This window comes from Mus caroli, unplaced genomic scaffold (assembly GCF_978045245.1).
Source record: "Mus caroli unplaced genomic scaffold, Mus_caroli_1 scaffold_6, whole genome shotgun sequence".
Taxonomy (NCBI): domain Eukaryota; kingdom Metazoa; phylum Chordata; class Mammalia; order Rodentia; family Muridae; genus Mus; species Mus caroli.
In genome coordinates this window covers 114,432,959-114,450,069 of record NW_028227261.1, presented here as the reverse complement: position 1 = coordinate 114,450,069, position 17,111 = coordinate 114,432,959, and the positions used below count along the sequence as shown (strand labels likewise).

Here is a 17,111-nt window from a genome sequence, read left to right as displayed (position 1 = left end):
AAGATCACAAAGTAAAGAAGGGTGACAGAAGTAATGCAACCAGAGACGTGACAACCTGAGGAGGGTTTAGCCTAATGTTGCTGAGGGTAAAAGAATGGAGCCACAGCCAAGGAACACAGAGGACAAAAAGCCCAGGGAGCAAATTCTCAGACTTCCACAAGGACTGGAGCCCCACTCACACTTGATCTGTCACCCAGTAGACATCACAGACCTTGGAAGGCCTTCCAGTTATGCTTTTTCAAGCAGCTAAGTTGTAAAATGTGCCAGAGCAGCAATAGAAAGTAATACACATATAGTAAATATGTCATTTATTCTATAGGTTTTGGCAAGCTATAGTGGTATATTTGCACATTGCAGCATAGTATTACCACCCATGAGAACACTGTAGTTTTAGCAAAACTGAAAAGTCACAACATGAAAATTGGAATGCCCATAATGCCTTGCTCTCAGTGGCAAAGAAAGCACCAGCAATGAAAAATGGGGGGAAGGGAGGCAGGTATACATGTAATTACCTTCACTTGATCTAGCACTCAAAACTGTTATTTAGATGTATATCATAGATGGAAGTCTTAAATTAGACTTCTATTTGGTTATAATTTCCAGTGTCACATCTTTGAAATAACGCAGATATCTAATAAAAGACTATCCAAATATAAAAATCACTCTTAAAACAAAGACTAAGGGCTAGAGAGATGGCTTGGTTGACAACATGCTCACCATGTAAAGGAGGGAGGACTGGAGTTGAGCCCCCGAGAACCCAGGAGAAACCCATGCAGGTGCTACCTATAATACCAGCACTCAAGAGGCAGAGACAAGGACCCTGAAGACAGCTACCTAGACAAACAAGACTAAGAAAGACAAACATATGTGAAAAGTAGTTAAAAGGGTATTTTATAAGAGAAGATGAAGATACCCCTCAGCTTACGGTAAGTTCTAATAAGGCCTATTGCAAATTTACAATGCCATATTAGAATCCATTCAGTACACCCAACCCACTGAACATGACTTAGTGACTGTTATTCACACAGACAATGGAGCAGCTCTTCAGGAACTGGGTCATATTGCCACCGTCTAGGGTGTCAAGAAAGCACTGCCCCACTTATGGCTACTTTTGGAAATAAAATTACAAACATCAAAGCAGACTATCAACCAAATGTGTACCTCTTTCCCGTTGTGGATTGCCTGGTGCTGTTTGTACTGTAATGTTAATTCTGCTTCCCCAAGACAGGTTGCCCCTGGGATCACGTATTCAGGTGATCTCATGTGAACCTTCTCCCCATTCTAACTGGTCAATAAGGGCTAGAGCCTGTGACTGGGCAGTGGAGGGGAAAGGTGGGATGAGAGGTTATGGAGAGGAAAGAGGAGAGGGAAAAGCAAGAGAGGGAGGCCAGAAGAAGAGGAAGAGGAAGCCCAGATAGAGTAGAATCACATGGCCAGGAGAAACTGCAAGTTGCAAAGTAGCCGGGAAGTAAGTTAGTCCAGTGCTAGAGCTTCCCAAGTGAGGCACATAGCTTAGTTATAATAACTGGATGGTGTAGTTTATATATGAGCTTATTGGTGTTGAAATTCATGCAACACTTTCCTACCATGGTAGAATTTAAAAAAAAATCTTTCAGTTGAACCATCCTGCACCATTTATATCCATGGGGAGGGAACGTATGAGAAAATGCTGAGCAGTATCTGTCATCGAGAAAATCAAAGCCAGAAACACGGGGAGAAGCCACTATCTTTCCATGAGGATGCTGACGTTTATAATGCTGACAGTTGATGAGAACTAGACCCTTACTTATGCAGTATGGGAACTGCTTTTTTTTTTCTTTTCTAGGAAGTTTCATCAACAGTTTAACTGACTATAATTTATTCAGGAAGCAAACTGACAGAATTTTCAAGACAGCTTTTAAAATATTTTTTAAGATTAAGATTATTTTTAAAATATACATTCAAAGGAAAAAAATTATGAGATTAACATAAAACTTCTTTCCCAACTGAGATGTCAAAAAACAAAAAGACAAGAGGGATTCTGCGCACCATGTGCCCTGCTATCTCCTGTGATCTGTGGAGACAGGAGCAGCAGATAGAAGGAGTAGCAAGGTCCTGGTCCAATAGGCAGAATGGTATGCTGGACTGGCACCTATGGGACTCATCACTTTATATTCTTCTGATTCAGTTTCTGGATTGCAGTTATGCCCACTGTCCTCTGCATAGACCTCTCTTCTGCACCTTCCAGAAGTAAGCCCATAAAGAAATAACCCCCTGGCTGGGCTTGCCATGTTATTTCATCCTGCCATGTTTATTATTTATCGTGGCATTTTTGAACCCTGGTCCTGTTTACATCTTCAAAACTGCTCAACAATTCTCTTAATTTAAACATCATTCCTTGAGAGGAAGCTTAAGGCTGCTAAGTGCTCGATTGTTACAGTTACTGTTGGTCCTTGGTGGTCTCCCCATGAATACTCATCACTGGCCTCACTGTTGCATCTGTCTTGGCACTCTCCCTAAAGTCAGTGATGTAGCAAGTCCACGTGCTACAGATGTAGCTCTGGTAACAATAAGTGGCCCTGAGACAAGCCTGTATCCCAGTGAGCATCTTTGAAATGGTAGGCTCAGTTTAACCAGGGTAGAGTAAGGGGTCAAAGCGAACAAATCTAGCCAGAAGGACTTCATTGATGTGACAATGTACAACTCTACCCAAAAACTGTTGATGGCGGTCCTCCATCAGTAGAATGGAGGTGCCGTCCAGCCTGTGTCAGGTTCTGCATGACAGATGGTAGCTTCAATTACAAGCTCTTATTTCTGGAAACCATTGGGTTGCCAGTGCAACCATAGGTTTTCTTCACCACTGCAAAGAGGCAGAGGATACCAAATGATCTGAGATGACAAAATTATGACTTTGGGGGTGGGGGTTGTCTCTCAACAGCTTTTTGGTATTATTCTGGAATTTACTCTTCCGTGTCCGCCCACTCATCTTTCATAAAGCAGATCCAATTCTTAATGGTCTGTGACCTTGACCAATGTTTTTATTCCTGTACAGTTGGGACAAACTTCTTTTCCATCATAGGACTACTGCACTGTTGTGCCTTCATAAGCTTCCTCTGTGGGGTGCCATCCATAGCTCAGGGGCATGTGCAGTTTCCTGTGCCCTTACCATCTGCCTCTTTGACCCAAGATAAAAAGGGAAATGAAAGAAATGAAGCTTAAATCTTGTTGTTGTTCTGGTTTAAAAAAAAAAAAAAAAAAAAACAAAACCAATGTTTGAAAGACTCCTGGGAAAAAACAAAATTGTTCTCAGTGACACCCAAAATAAGATGCTGTTTCTGTCCTCTCTGCCACTGGCTTTTTCTAGGCTGCAGTTAAAGAGATAACAGTCTTGCTCAACCTCAACCAGCTATAGTGAGCTCCAGAGACAGAGGCTTTTCTCCCTAAGAAACGTGAAAGAAGAGACTGGCAGAGATAGCAAGGAACAATCAAGTTGCCAGAAATCAGGTAAATACCACTGGTCACCGCAGTCACATCATGCCGTGGCTGGTACAATAGACTTCTTCATAACCTTCCTCTGGCAAAATGGTAACAAGCCCATGAGGTGCGATGGCAAAGCTTCATTTCTACCCTGTGCTAATATGCCATCCCCCTGAATTCATTCTATGTGGGAGAACGTTTACAGAAGGGTTGCGGCATGAAGGAGCCATTGAGTGGATGGATAATTATAGCAGTAGATGCAGTGGTGTGTCTTAGCTTCACTGGGCATCTGAGATGGACATAAGCATCTATGTAAACATGGATCCAGGTGAAGGAAAGGAGGCAGTGACTCTGTGGGATAAAGCTGAAGTCCCTTCTTCCAAGCCCTGGAGATCCTGGCCGCTTGCTTCAGGTCATTTGACCATTGTGGACAAATATATCAACAAATGCCACTCTCTGGTTGCTTTGTTTGTGACACAGAGGTCTCTTTAAAGGTGATGGTATCCACGGCACCTATTCTGGGATGGTATTAGAATCTAAACTTGCCTGTGGGTTTGGGGAAGACAAATGACCTAGGCTGTGAGGAAAGCTCTGACACAAGGCCAATCACTCTCTAGTGGCATCAGTATGAAACTGGCAACTGCCCTCACCGTGGTACTCGCACCAGACTGATCAACCTTCCCAGCTGTACCTTTCTGTAACCTGGGTTCTATGGTGCTGATGGGTTAACTCCATCTTGTATGGGCTTTGATTGGTGGCTCTTTCCCAACGTTTTTTATGGCCCAGTTTGTCACAGCCCCCATGTCTAGCATTATCAAAGCTGCTGTCATGGCTGTCTTCAAATATGTCACCCTCAGAATGGCAAGCTTTTTGAGATTAAAATTCATGTCAGGATCTAGGGCCACCTTACACATCTCTGCTCCCTGAAGATTATAGTGTTCCTGAAGACTGACAAGTTTGGGGGCCGTGGGAAGGAAGTGTTGCTTATGCTATAATTACTTTTGTGCTAAATATGACTTTCTCAAAATGAGCTATGTAAAACAGCCAAGTTTCTGATGGTTCCTATTGAGGTCTTCTTTCCTCCTGGGCTGACAATTCCTGCACCTATCTCTGTACTTTTGTATCAGACTACAATTGTGTCTTAGAGTTGTCTCTGAAGATAATACTTGCGACTATGTTTACAGAGCCATGCCAAAGTCATTTGACACAGTATGATCTGCTCGGTTGGTTTAATCAGTCCTGTCTTAGCATGGCCAGGGATCTAAGGACACAATGTATCTGATGCTTCCCCTGTAGTCTTTTACAGCCATTGGCACTCTGCCCTCCTGTCTGTTGCTGCAGAGTCTGTTGGCATATGTAAAACTTCTTAGAGAGAGGAAGATCTCTGGCTACAGTGCAAATGTGAGTTAGTAGTAACTTCTTTTCAGGCACCTCGTTGGCAGACAATGTTAAGTAGGAAGAAAAAGCCTTTTAGCAAACTTGTTTGTTGGCAATAGGGAATGCTGGAATGAAGAGGAATCTGAAGTTAGGGGAAGCTGTGTAGGCCAGCATTTCCATTCGCCTTCCCAACTCCTTAATGAACTAAGAACCCTATAGTTTCTAGGGGGAAGGAAAGTAAAGAGTCGACATTCACTGAGCTTTGAGGAGAGAACATTGTGACCCCAAATTACAATTCATAGGAAAGAAGAATTAATAAAACTTTAAGGAATGGTGGCAAACTACTGAATGAGGAGGGGTTAGAAGAGAAGAAGGGGAGAAAAAAGGAAAGAAAGAAAAAAAGGTATTGCTTTGAATATGTTCAATGAAACAGAGCATGTTAAAAAAATAATCCTTGGAAATGATACAAAATATCAAGTAATAAGAATCCAGATCTTAAATACTATTTCATGTTTAATATCCTTATGTGGACCTAATGAAGTAAGTGGATGGGAATATAAATTAGATTTCTTCAGTTTTATTCTCGGTCATAAGTGAAAGATTTTTAATCTTCCAAAAGTGAGGGCTTTCCCATGACTAAATAAGAACAGAGTCATTCAAAGGCACGCTTCTGGTTAAATGGAGCACAGGCAATTTATGAACAGACTTAGTCGTCATGCCCACCCTAGAGCTAATATTTATAAAAATAAAATTTAAAAAAACTCACAAATTCTCCAGGGTTAGGAGAGAGATGAAGACCTGGCCATAACACTATGATTCTCTTTGCAAGACAGATAGGCTAGGAGATTAGCTGCAGAGAAGCCAGCGAATCGAGAACACCAGCATCGTCTCCCTCATCAATACACTTATCAGATAGCCAACTGTCTTAAGTGTTCATGGCCGTAACAGAGAATGAGCATCATGGAAAACCACAGAGCATCTCGGTAAAGAAGGACAATAAAGAATTAATTTCATAATTTGCATTGGGTGACTTGAGAAGGATTCAAGGAAGCAGAAGTTTGCCATGAATTTGATGCCGTGTAAGATCAAAGACAGCTCTAGCTTGGGTATCTGAATAAATCTTGTCTATAAGTTAAGAAGAGTGACCAGGCCAAAGCCGTGATATCACTTAGATTAGCCAAGACAGGAGAGTATTACTATCTTTATGACTAGTTTTGTTCCCCCTGCTCTTGGACAACATTATGAAGTTGTTTCACTTCTTTTTATTCTCTCTTCAGCACTGTTCAAGGTCCCTCATCCAGTGTCAATGTCTTATGAATTCTCCAGGCTCTGCAGAAAAGCACCATGGACTAACTACCCCTGCGTCAAGAGGTATGTTTCTTTTTGCATCATTATATTCAGAGGACAGAATCAATGCTGCTATTTGCACTTAATGTTTTTGATGCTTCATGGGCCCAATACAAGGGACAACACTGACAAGAACTCTGTAGCAGCTACTTTTAAATAAAGATGCGCTTCTATCTGAATTGGTGAAGCAGTTAACTCTCTCTGTGTAAGAAATAATAATTCTGCTTTCCTTCTTCCCCTGAAGAACCTCTAGGGCATTTCTGCTTGTACTAAATATGTTGGGGTTCATTTATTTACTTGGTCTTTTCTAATATTCACAAGCACTGATTTTATAGCAGTGAGTTTATTTAAACAGAAAACGAAGAAGAAGGGGGGGGGGAAGAGCTTCCCCAAATGAGCATTTCTAAGCCAAGTTTCTTGCCAGAGGGAATTTGTTTCCCTTTCAGTTGTAATTCTCTCCCAACAAGGTTCTGTCAAGGGATGCCTGAGAAACAGCATGTGCAAGCTAGCTCACTGTGGCTTTATTTCAAGATTCAGCCCCAGGCCCAGTGTGGCAGGAGCAGGAAGAACAACAGCAGCCTTAGATTTTAAGAAGGTCATGCCTGGACCAGATTCTGCTGCTCATTGTGATGGTTAAACTTGACCTCTGACCTGACTACATAGAGAGATGTTACAGGAGTGGTGAGGCAAACTCCTGGGTACGAGTGAGTTTCTAGATACTGCTCGTCCATAAAGGCTCTGACCTAATGAACTGTTCAATATACTCATTATACGATGGTGCTATTAGGAGGTGTTCTAAGGTCTGAGATGAGGCCTAATCAGGGCACTGAGAATAGGTCCCGGGAGGCTGTATCTTAGCCTGCATCTCCTATTTTCTCAGGTTCTAGACTGCATGGTGTGACCTTTTATTTTCCACCACAATGAACTGAACCCTCTGAAAACATGAACTGAAGTAAATCTTCCCTCCTTTATGCTTCCTGGCAGGTATTATATCTCACACAAAAGTAGACACCACACCCATGGACTTGGGATCAATTTGAGGCCATCTGGTAGACCCCCTAGTCACAGCTGTCCTTCCTACCTCTTTCCCCTCACCTGCCCTGGAGTGTTAATCCAGACTATCTGACATGACCTCCCTTAGTTTCCCCTTCTTACATTCACACTCCTCCTTGCTTCCTTGAAACTAAATCCTCTTTTCTTTCCCTTCCTCACACTGTATTCTTCACTTATTGTCCTTGTCCTTTTTGCTGTGAAGCCTTTGTATTTAATCCGGGAGGATTAGGAGGTTTGCAGTAGGCTTCAGAATATTCTGTACTGGTGAGGAAACACAAAACCTCATATCCACAGCTTCCTCCCTTCAAACTATAAACCAAGCTCTAATGTAATTGTGTTGCTATTAAAGAACAGTCTAAGGCTTCTGAAACAAAGGAAAAGCAGATTGCTGTGATGGCACATCTGAGCTTAGCTTCCATTCAATGGTGGGTCTATAAATGTTCCTTCATGAACAGGGAGTACATGTAAATGAAATCAAATGCTTACCTAGAAAAATATCTACACTGATAAAGTGATTAATCAGTCCCCATAATTGTCCAATTAAAAATGTCAGTACGTTTCTTAAAATCCAGAAAATGTAGAATCTTCTACCATGGAGATCCCCTTCCCAGCTGAGTGTTAAATCACCATTTCCCTTCTGTTCCCTCTCCCGGGATTGTTTTGAGGGTTAACATTTGCCCTTCAGCGGTGATGAACGCAGTGTTGTGCTACTGCTGAGCTGAGCCATTATTCATGTCCCCATCCTCGGTCCGGCCTTCTAATTACAGCATACTGGAAGTAGAAGCAAAAACTGTAACCCGGAGAAAATACTTTCATCTTCCTGACTCTAATGCCTGACAAAAGTCAGGCTTCTCTGTCAGTCTGAGATACCTCACACCAGAGGGGCATCCATTCACACTCCTGGTGCACCTCGAAGGTCCCATCGTCAGGCAGCACGGCACAGTAATGGAATATGTGGCTCATGGGATCTCTCACATCAGCCAGAAGAAGCTGAGCTAGTCATCGCATCACCCTACAGACACCCTTAATCGGACTAGTATGGGAATAAATTAAAGAGTTTTGCTGAAGAAAGTCAGTGTCCCAGAATTCTTAGCTGCCAGGACCCAGATGAGCTCTTCTGAATACAAAGCGTCTCACCATGTTCTAGCCTCTGAGCACAGTCCATTATATCCCAATTCACACTCATCCGGAGATGCCCTGGATTTGTGAGAGCCATCTATTTCCTTAAAGTGATACTCAAAAGAGAGTGTTCAGTTACTCAAATTATATCCAAAGGACATTGGCCCAAAATTTACTGTTCAATATGTGTAATGATAGTGGTTTTATCACAATTAACAAAGAGGCAGAACAAGTGAGAAGTCCATCTGACCACAATAAAAGCACCAATCTGGGTTACAAGGCAGCCCATGATTGTAGTTGATCATTGCTCCTTAAGTCTCAGAGATACAAAGGTTGTAACTTTGCCATCTGCTGCTTCCTCGAGTGATTTATAGCGAAGCTCTGGCCTAGAGAAAACTGTGATGCAGCTGCAGGCTTCTTGCTTATTTTCAATTTAAGACTTTTCAAGAAAGGGTAGGGTTCAACCCAAACTCCAGAGGGAAAAGTAAATATTTCTATATCATATTGCACACAAATGCTAGAATATATGATTGTAAAAGTTCAGTCACAGCCTGTTTAGAATGTATTATATACTAGGCATTTTTCTGGCCACCTGTAGCTACATAAGGTAAATGTAATGGAGCCTTGACCATGAACCTGAAGTGGCATATTTACAACTCCTCCCCGTTTCCAATGGACACAAGCATCCTCCTTCCTGGTTATAAATACTGAATGTAATAAAGCAACTTCTCTCTAGCTAAGGAGACTGTGCTAGCTAGCTTTTAGTTGCTATGACTAAAACACCTGAGAGAAATGAGCTTAATGGAAGGAATGTTGGTTTTGGCTCGCAGTTTCTGAGGCTTCTGTCTTTAGTCACTTGGTCCCAGTGAAAGTGTTTAGTAGTAGATGCTTCTGTGAAGTGGTTGGGTTACAGTGTCCCCAGTTGCATCAGTGGATTATTCTTTTAACAAATGTATAATTTATTGTGATATGAAGGAGAGGGTCTAGGTAGAGGGAGTGGGTCACTGGAGGTGTGCTCTAGAGGTTAGTTCCCATTCTAGATCCCAAATAATTGACATAAGGACCTATAAAGTTTATTAGCAAGCTTTAGGCAGCTATTATCTATTCTAACCCTCAAAGCTATTTCCCTGCCACATGGTCCTTTACCTTCAATCTGCATTTCTCCCTGGCTTGCTCAGCTCCATAAGTGTCCACATGGAGAATCCCTTGGCTACCTGCTCATCGTGACTCCTCCTAGACCTTCTGACTCATGGCCACCTCTCTCCTCCCCATAGCCCTTCTCTTACTCCTCTCGTTACCTGAGACCCCTGGCTGGAATCAGAAGTCCATCCTTCCTATCTCCTCTGCCCAGTCATAGGCTGAATTGGTTCAGTCAGAGACGATGAAAAACAATTTTATATAACAATGAGACCAGAGATGCTGGATCATTCATCCCCACTGTAGACAGATGTTTGAGCATAGAAATCAGCATTTGAATACACAGTGCGCAGGACCAGCCCCCAACAGGACATTTAATTTCAAACCATAATAAAGACATTAGTAGAAGCAAGCAAAAGAGAGTTGTCTCTCCCCATCCTTGGCTCTCTTGAAGTCTCCTTTCTGAGTGTCCTATAGAAGAGGCTTCTCTAATCCAAGCTAGACTCAGAGTAGAATCAGATGGATCTGTCCTAGATTCTACATAAGCAAGCAACTGACTCTCAACAGACAATGTAGTTCTCTTGAGTGGCTATGATGGATCCTGTTGATTGTCAACTTAAAGGAATTTAGAACCACTATGGGTGGTTCAAAAATGGGAACAAAACTCTAGACATTACTATGGGTTATTATCGAGATTAGATAACTGTGGTAGGAAAGACCTACCTAGAAGTGGGAAGTACTATGCTATGGGCTGGGATCCTGGGCTGAAGAATGCAGGGGTGGGGGTGGGGGAGCAGCTGGGTGGATGGCTCTGTTGATAAAGTGTCTGCTGCACAAACTCAAGGGCTTAAGTTCGGACCCTCAGAAGACACATAAAAAGCCAGGGATGGTGTGTGTGCCGAAGCCTAGCACTGGAGCATGCAGAGACAGCAGAGATGCTCGTCCTTGATGAATTTGGAGCTTCAGGTTAAGTGAAGGAATTCATCTCAAAAAATAAATCTATCTAGGAAAGACACCCAAAGTTGACCTTTGGCCTTCAAACAACGCGCGCGCGCGCGCGCGCGCGCGCGCGCGCGCACACACACACACACACGTACACATAAATATACCTAACAAGTACATATGCCAGAGACACACACTTTCTCACACTCCTACACTGGCACATGTACACACTCCAAAAAGCAATACTAAAAATAAAGCAAGCCTAGCATCACTCATTGCTCTCTGCTTTCTAACTGCTGTGGTCTGCCTTGGAGTACTGTGGTAAAACACCAACCAAAAGCAACTTAGGGAAGAAAGATTGTTTCATCTTATGCTTCCAGAAAACACTCCAGAAACTCAGGACAGGAATTCAAGGCAGGAACCTGGAAACAGGAACTGGACAACAGACCATGGACGAGTGTTTTTTATTGGCCTGCTCCCCACAGCTTGCTTGCTCAGCTACTTTTCTTTCTTTCTTTTTTTAAATGTAAATAAAGAAAATATATAATAAAAACTAAAATAAAATTTTAAGAAGTATTACAAAATACAATTTTTTTAAAAGTGTCATAACTTTACCAAATAATCACATTGTTAGTAAATATGATTAACTTCTGCAAGTTGTCATTTAAAGGTAACTTAGGATATTCCATTTTCTCAGGAATGTACCTCAGAGCTGACTCAGTTATTAACAGCTTAATATGCCTAATTATGGTGGTTACAACTTCACATGACTACAAAAAGTGAAATGATATAAAACTGGCCCATCCAGATGTTTTCAAATATCTTGTTTCTGTTATGGAAAACATCTCAATTGGTAATGGTTTTTCCCCCATTTCTAGCTATTGTTGTTCCAAATATTTTGCCGTTTTATCAATAGTACATATCAATCATAGCAAACACAGAATGTAAAAAAAATCATAATTTAACTGAACTTCTAAAACTCTAGAGTTTTATTCATACAAGTAAAAATCCGAAATAAACTTTTAGTGTATGCAACATGAGTGATAGAAATGTTACTAACTACTAATGTTACTTTATACTTTATGTAGTTCTTGCAGAAGAAAAAAAGCATAAAGTTTATTACCAGAACTTCAGCAGAATATGCCTGTGACTGATGTATATTTAGTCCATGCAAAATTGTTAAGAATTAGTCAAGTGGATGGTGTGAAGTACAGTACAGGAAGAAATAAATGTAAACACATCTTGAAATGACATCAGAATACCATCTCTGTGTCCCAGGAGGTGCACAGTAGCTCAGTTGTGCACAGTGGCTGTCTCTCCCTCCACAGCAATTCCTCTTCCGGGCTTGCTCTCTTCAGCATGTTGGATCAATTACAGAGGAAACAAGAGTTGGACTTGATTTGGGCTCTCCTTTCTGCATTTTAAAACACATGTCCAGTAATTTTGCTTTCATAGTAGTTTAAAATCATGAAGACAGAAATTATAATGAAATACCTCTCAAATTTTCTATCCTTTAACCCACCTGGTGTTTCATATGCTTACATAGTGTTTGATAGAAAAATATTATTTTTTTATTAGATATTTTCTTCATTTACATTTCAAATGCTATCCCTGAAGCCCACTATACCCTCCCCCACCCTGCTCCCCAACCCCACCCACTCTCACTTCCTGGCCCTGGCATTTCCCTGTACTGGGGCATATGATCTTCGCATACCAAGGGCCTCTCTTTCCATTGATGGCTGACTAGGCTATCCTCTGCTACATATGCAACTAGAGACACAGCTCTGGAGGGGGTACTGGTTAGTTCATATCATTGTTCCCCCTATAAGGTTGCAGACCCCTTTAGCTCCTTGGGTACTTTCTCTAGCTCCTTCATTAGGAGTCCAGTGTTCTATCCAATAGATGACTGTGAGCATCCACTTCTGTATTTGCCAGGAATTGGCATAGACTCACAAGAGAGAGCTATGTCAGGGTCCTGTCAGCAAAATCTTTCTGGCATATGCAATAGTGTCTGGGTTTGGTGGTTGTATATGGGATGGATCCCCAGGTGGGACAGTCTCTGGAGCCCAGAGGATCTATCCCTCTATAGATGGCACCTCCCACAATGGGCTAAACCTACATTGATTAGCAGTTTTAAAATTGTCCCTCAAATATGCCCACAGATCAGTCTGATGGAAACACGTTCTCAGTTGAGACTCCCTCTACCAAAGTGACTCTAGTTTGTCAAGTTGACGAAAACTGAGCAGCACACTGTGGATATGTTATAAGCAGCCACCTCCTGCTCCTGCTGAATGCATTCCCTGCCATGCTGGACTGTGTCCCCTAGTACTGTAATCTAAAGCAAGCCTGCCTTCCTGCCTGCCTGCCTTCCTTCCTTCCTTCCTTCCTTCCTTCCTTCCTTCCTTCCTTCCTTCCTTCCTTCCTTCTTTCCTTCCTTCCTCCCTCCCTCCCTTCCTTCCTTCCTTCCTTCCTTCCTTCAATTGCCTGTATAGTACTTTATCCCAGCAACACATGCATTGCAAATACAGAGGCTATTACTTCATGCTATCTGAATCTCTCAAATTGAAAGGAAAAGACAATTGACCACAGCTACAAACAATCCATTTTTAAAAGAGAGTCAGCGCTGGTTGGTGAATCCCCTTGAGAATCTGCACCTACTCCAGGAGACTTCTCTTAAGCATCTCTTTTCACCTCTCTTGGTGCCCATACCTAAGTTTATAATAAAACCTTTCATTAATAAACTCCAACTTCATTTCAGTGAATAATAATGATCTCAGCACTAAAGGATGGAGGCAGGAGGATCATGAATGTAAAGGTGTTGTGGACTCGTTCTACATCAAATAAAAGAGCGGTCTGAGTCATGTACAAAGCTCTGAGTTCAATCCTCAGCAGAAAGGGGAGGGGGGAGGTTAAAACCTTTTAGACAGTCTCTATTCACCCAAGAATTTCACAGCCTAGTCAGGGAGATGGACAGGTAAATTGCAGTAATTCTGAAACTACACATTATGCTTCACCGTGGAAGAGGCGGGTAGGAATGGTTCACCCAGGAGAAGTAAATGTTGTCTAATGGAAGCAGAGAAGTCTCTGTGAAAGAGGGTGATGACCAAATTGGCTGTTGAAGGATGAGCAGGAAATTCTTGAAGCATTAGGGGCTGAGAGCATTCCAGACATCAGCCGTTGCACCTGGTTGACTTAGATCAAAGGACACTAGGTCACATCTTGTTTCTGACTGACTGGATCCGACCTGGACCCACAAATAAGAGTTTCTAACAAGTTTCCTGGTGATGTTGGTGCTAAGAACTGTGGGTTTACATGCAGCACGGTGAGCAAAAGTAGACGAAAATGTCCTGAGAAATAGAATTGGCCTGACATATGGGAACCCAGGTTCCACAGAGAGACCACTCACCTTCTGGAAAGTAAGACCCATTAAGAGATGCCAAGCCCTGGTGGCAGTAACGTTATTTGTCCTTTATGAGGGACATCACAAATGGGAGGGTAATGAGAAGGGAAATTATAGGCCAGTCCAGTCAGTCACTCAGGAAATGAACCAAACCCATGGGAAGCCTAAGGAAAGGCAGAGATGGAGCTGAGGTTCCCTGAGTGAGAACAAAACCAGCCTCTTAAGCTCTCAAAGGAGAGAAATAAGCCAGCTGTTGCCTTTGCCTTTGAAACTGTCATTTATTCTCTTCCCTTATTAAAATATCTATCTTCTGGAAAAAGACAGCACGTCTCAGCAATATTTACTTAACAGCCATAATAATTTTTTAGTACTTTTCTAAGAAAAAAGGAAAATACCTTTATTTGGTGAAGTCAGAGTATGAGGCCTCCTATTCTAGCCCATGTTACCTCAGAAGCAAAGCCTTAAACAAAACCCCACAGCTCGTAATGGATTTGAAGGGAGTGAGATGCAAGAAGCCAAGAGTGTGGGGCAGGTGGTTGTCTCTGGGAAGCAGGACACTGGAATGCCATATGGCTCTGATCTCTGATATGGTCCACTGCTCATTACATCCCCAGCCCCTCCTTTCAGAAAAGCTTCTCCGAGGTACCCAATCTACAGTGAAACCGGGCAGGGCTCATTCAGTGAGATACCCGTGCCCTGGTCAAGCGCAGGACATCTCAATGCCCTCACAGGGATATCAGGTAGCAGTTTCCAGAGGTGAAAGTCTTCCATCTTGGAGGATGTCTGTAACTTCCTATAACATAGGAGGAGGGGCATGTGAAACAACAGGATATTTTAAGAAAGGATGTTTACAGGGAAGTGAGACATTTCATCCTGCAGGGAAACTACTTGAGACTGTAAACAACTCCTAAGTTTTGGGCTAATATCCACTTATCAGTGAATACATATTGTGTGAGTTCTTTTGTGATTGTGTTACCTCACTCAAGATGATGCCCTCCAGGTCCATCCATTTGGCTAGGAATTTCATAAATTCATTCTTTTTAATAGCTGAGTAGTACTCCATTGTGTAAATGTACCACATTTTCTGTATCCATTCCTCTGTTGAGGGGCATCTGGGTTCTTTCCAGCTTCTGGTTATTATAAATTAGCCCAAAACTTAGGATACCCAAGATATAAGATACAATTTGCTAAACACATGAAACTCAAGAAGAATGAAGACTGAAGTGTGGACACTATGCCCCTTCTTAGAATTGGGAACAAAACACCCATGGAAGGAGTTACAGAGACAAAGTTTGGAGCTGTGACGAAAGGATGGACCATCTAGAGACTGTCATATCCAGGGATCCACCCCATAATCAGCTTCCAAACGCTGACACCATTGCATACACTAGCAAGATTTTGCTGAAAGGACCCAGATATAGCTGTCTCTTGTGAGACTATGCTGGGGCCTAGCAAACACAGAAGTGGATGCTCACAGTCAGCTATTGGATGAATCACAGGGCTCCCAATGTAGGAGCTAGAGAAAGTACCCAAGGAGCTAAAGGGATCTGCAACCCTATAGGTGTAACAACATTATGAACTAACCAGTACCCCGGAGCTCTTGACTCTAGCTGCATATGTATCAAAAGATGGCCTAGTCGGCCATCACTGGAAAGAGAGGCCCATTGGACTTGCAAACTTTATATGCCCCAGTACAGGGGAATGCCAGGGCCAAAAAGTGGGAGTGGGTGGGTAGGGGAGTGGGAGGGAGGGTATGGGGGACTTTTGGGATAGCATTGGAAATGTAATTGAGGAAAATATGTAATAAAAATATATTTTAAAAAAGACTGTAAACAACACAAAACAGCTTCAGGATGTCCATGAAACCAACCAGATTCACTCCCTCCCCAAGCAAGTGTAAGCTGTAAGAACTGTTGAGCGTCACTCTCAGAGGAGCCCCACCACCTGGAAGAAGCAGGGACCAGCGGAGCTGCCTGTAAGAGGCTCAGACCTACCGAACAGCTTGGAAAGGACATTCTCCAGCCTGCTGAGCTGCCTGCAGGCTGTGCAGAGTACTCCAAGTTTCCAACTTTTATGAGCTGTCACCTTGGCTGGAGTGAGCTTTGGTCTGTGAGTTATTTTTGCTCTTGTAAGTAACCCCTCACCCAGATTCCTGCAACCCAAATAAAACTCATTGGTTCGCCAAGTTGGACTTTGATGGTCCGTAGTTTGGTTTGCTGTGTCTCGGGTGAGTAGGTGTTTGCTCATGTCTCCCCAGGAGTATTGTCACACAACAGGGACTAAATCTCCCATGCTTCCACACTGCAGTCATAGAGTGGCCTCAGCAGGGGGTTGGAGAAGCCAGGGCAGGAAAAGACGATGTAAAGTAACTGTCTGATTGCACCTGTACCTAGGGATCTGGGTCTGCTTGCCATTCTAGCCCCAGGGCAAAGGCCACTCTGACAACATGCTAAGGTAGATGAAGTGTTCTGTATACTTGCTATGGGCCCAGCCATGGGCTAAGCTTCCTCTGCATTCTCCTACATAATCCATAGAGCAATCTTTCAAGGCAGTTGTAGTTACCTATCTTACAATTGAGTAAGCCCGGGTTAGAGGCTCAAAATAAGGCAGGTAGGAAATGGCAAGGTAGGAATATCAATTCAATTCTTTCTGTTTTCAAAGCTCATTCCTAGTCAGCTGGTAGAATGCTTGCCTGGCATGCACAAAGCCCTGGGTTCAGTCCCTCACATAGCATAAACTGGACATAATAATCCTGTAACCCCAGCACTCAGGTCATGGAGACAGGAGAATCAAAAAGTTCAAATTCATCCTCAAATAGCATAATAAGTTGGAGGCCAGTCTGGGATGCATCACATTAAACCGAACGACAATTGAAGAAATCGGCTCAGGAAGACATCTCCATAGTCTTTATAATGCTTTCTAATTTTATTTCTGCAGTGTGACTCTTACAGAAATAATAAAAACATACTCACTTAGGTTATCACATTTACAAGGATTAGACAAAGAGATGGCAGATGTGTATATTATATATGCACGTTGTATAAGTTACTTGTATCACTGTCATAGGACTTAGGCCACTCAAGGAAAAAAGGGTTTATTTTGTAGCACAGCCTGACAGTACGTCCATCAAGGCAGGGCAGTCATGGCTGCTGGCAGGAGCTCAAAGCAGCTGGTCACATTTTAACCACATCCAGAAAGTGGAGAGACAAATGTCACTGCTCAGCTTCCTCTCTGCTTGTTATTGGGTCCAAGCCCCGAGACTATAGAATGGTGCCACCCA

At 42.6% G+C, this 17,111-nt stretch overlaps 1 long non-coding RNA gene across 2 annotated transcripts in view; it reads right to left on the bottom strand.

Moving 5' to 3' along the window:
* The window catches only part of LOC115030878 (uncharacterized), a 59,748-nt gene extending 43,812 nt beyond the window's left edge, over nucleotides 1–15,936 (bottom strand). For both annotated transcript variants that reach the window (XR_003836461.2, XR_003836460.2), the window contains exons 1-2: nucleotides 15,826–15,936; nucleotides 11,694–11,845 (exon numbers count right to left, since the gene is read on the bottom strand). This is a non-coding gene — a long non-coding RNA (uncharacterized LOC115030878). The remainder of the gene's footprint in view (nucleotides 1–11,693; nucleotides 11,846–15,825) is intronic.
* Between the last annotated feature and the right edge of the window lie 1,175 nt (nucleotides 15,937–17,111).